The sequence below is a fragment of the Nylanderia fulva genome, unplaced genomic scaffold (genome assembly GCF_048542155.1).
Source record: "Nylanderia fulva isolate GAGA-0341 unplaced genomic scaffold, ASM4854215v1 Scaffold819, whole genome shotgun sequence".
In the NCBI taxonomy this organism is placed as follows: Eukaryota; Metazoa; Arthropoda; class Insecta; order Hymenoptera; family Formicidae; genus Nylanderia; species Nylanderia fulva.
The window spans coordinates 1-2,500 of NW_028190938.1; the positions used below are offsets into that span (position 1 = coordinate 1).

A 2,500-nucleotide genomic window follows, 5' to 3' on the forward strand; every position below is an offset into this window, starting at 1 on the left:
TTTCCGTGCGGAACGGCCGAGTGCCAGCTATCCTGAGGGAAACTTCGGAGGGAACCAGCTACTAGATGGTTCGATTAGTCTTTCGCCCCTATACCCAGTTCCGACGATCGATTTGCACGTCAGAATCGCTACGGACCTCCATCAGGGTTTCCCCTGACTTTCGTCCTGACCAGGCATAGTTCACCATCTTTCGGGTCCCAACGTGTACGCTCTGGGTGCGCCTCTTCTCGCGATGAGAACGAGACGCCCCGGGAGTGCGAGGCCGCATCGCGACGCGGCCCATCCTCCCTAGGTCGACGGCCAGGGCCGACCTTCACTTTCATTACGCCTTTAGGTCTCGCGACAAGTCCCAATGACTCGCGTACATGTTAGACTCCTTGGTCCGTGTTTCAAGACGGGTCCTAAGAGTACCCAAAGCAGAGTAGCGTCGCCGACCGGTATCGGTCTCCCGCGAGACCGCGGGAGACGTTCGCAGGCCTGTCGAAGGTGTACCGTACTGTAACCAAACAGCGGGCCAGGACCGGGGACGGCGCGAAGTCCGTAACCTCCGAGTACCGTGGCGCGCGCTTGCGACGGTCTCGACGCACCGTGAATAGTGCGGCCTGATACCTTGCGCGTACCGCCGAGCAGCCGGCCGGGCGACCGAGAGTTTGTCGCGTGCCGTTTTACCGGCGACGCGACAGACACCGCACCCGGGCCGGTAGACCGACACCCAGCGGGTCGCGACGTTTCTACTTGGGGAGAAGTGCACGACCGACGAGCGCCGGGACCCATCGGCGCACGGTAGCGTGCCCGCGCGCGAGCCGCAAGGACTCCGCGGGACATCGCCGACCGACGCGAAGCCAGCGCCGCTGACGATGAATCTCCCCGTTTAGTCTTTTGGGCTTTCTTAGGTTTTACCCCCTGAACGGTTTCACGTACTCTTGAACTCTCTCTTCAAAGTTCTTTCAACTTTCCCTCACGGTACTTGTTCGCTATCGGTTCTCGTGGTCGTATTTAGCCTTAGATGGAGTTTACCACCCACTTAGAGCTGCACTCTCAAGCAACCCGACTCTAAGGAGAGATCCTCCCGAGGCGCGCACCGGTCGCTACGGGCCTGGCACCCTCTACGGGTAAGTGGCCCCATTCAAGATGGACTTGGACGCGACGCGGCACCTCGGATAAGCGGATCCTCCCAAACACCACATTTCCCTGCGGCGGAACCGCGGGATTCGGTGCTGGGCTCTTTCCTGTTCGCTCGCCGCTACTAAGGAAATCCTGGTTAGTTTCTTTTCCTCCGCTTAATAATATGCTTAAATTCAGCGGGTAATCTCGCCTGCTCTGAGGTCGTCGCATAGTGAGTTTTCGTAGCCGTTTGCCTCCTCCGCGTCGCTCATCGTCGTCTCTCCTCTATAATATATATTATAAGAGGGAGAGAGAGAGAGCGTCGAACGAGAGAGCAGCAGCGGCAGCACACGAAATACGCGAGAAGGCAAATCGCCGGGGCGCTAACCGCACACACACTCGTTGGTGGTAATGGAGACGATATATCGCGGGGTTCGAGATTCTCGGCTCTCCCTTCTCTTTTATATACGAAATTCGGGCGGAATCGATTCGACGAGTACACGACGCGGCGCGCCGGTCCCCTTTTTTCGCTTTACGAAAATTTCGTGGACTCGGACACGCGGTCGGCTCGCGATTCAAAACCCTTCTCCGTAAAGAGGTAAAGGATTACGAATGCTCTCTCCGCCGGACGACGACGCGCCGTATATTTCTCCGTAATACCGTTATGTGTGCGGGCAAGGGCGCCTCGGCATAAGACGCGCGAGCGCTATCGCACCGAGAGACGCGGCACAGAGTGCGAGAGCAGTCCGGTCAGTCTGTGTGATGTACGGAGAGGAGAGGACGGTGAGACAAGCGCTACCTACTTTCGGGAGACAACGACGCACGCGCCGCTCTAGGGAAAGCGGTGCCATTCACCGTCCTGACCCTTTTTTTGGCCGTTTGTTGCTCCCTTCGCGCGCGCTCTTACTCTCATCCCATTTCTCCTCGGCTCTCGCGTACACACACGACTTGGATACACAAACACGCTCCCCCTCTTAATTCGCGCAGCATTCTCTGGGCGCGCGTTCGCCAACGTTTTACACGCTTGTGCGCTTCTCCTCCTCATTATTATTATTATTTCGGTGTGTCATTTCAGACGACGCCAGGATTTGCACCGCGGCCGGTCGGCGCGGCACAGACACCCTCGGGCGAACGTCCAACGATCGCTCGTACGCCCATTGTAAGCGTTGCACAGGGCACAGGCGACGCGCGCGCCATTCTCTGGTCGCCCGCGTCGTGGCCGTGCGCGCTTTTCGGGCGCAAGCAGTTTAGGGGTACTAAAACGACCCTCAGCCAGGCGTGGTCCGGGAATTGTATCCGTGGACCGCAATGTGCGTTCGAAATGTCGATGTTCATGTGTCCTGCAGTTCACAAGTTGACGCGCAATTAGCTGCGTTCTTCATCGACCCACGAGCCA

The 2,500-nt window shown here is 58.2% G+C and overlaps 1 non-coding gene and 1 pseudogene across 1 annotated transcript in view; both read right to left on the bottom strand.

The window, feature by feature from the left end:
• LOC146719919 (large subunit ribosomal RNA) lies at positions 1–1,329 on the bottom strand (annotated as a pseudogene; the record flags this gene model as incomplete).
• A 1,037-nt stretch (positions 1,330–2,366) lies between these two features.
• Positions 2,367–2,500, bottom strand: part of LOC146719920 (5.8S ribosomal RNA) — a 155-nt gene continuing 21 nt past the window's right edge. The window contains exon 1 of the ribosomal RNA XR_014926312.1: positions 2,367–2,500. This exon is cut by the window's right edge and continues 21 nt beyond it. This is a non-coding gene — a ribosomal RNA (5.8S ribosomal RNA).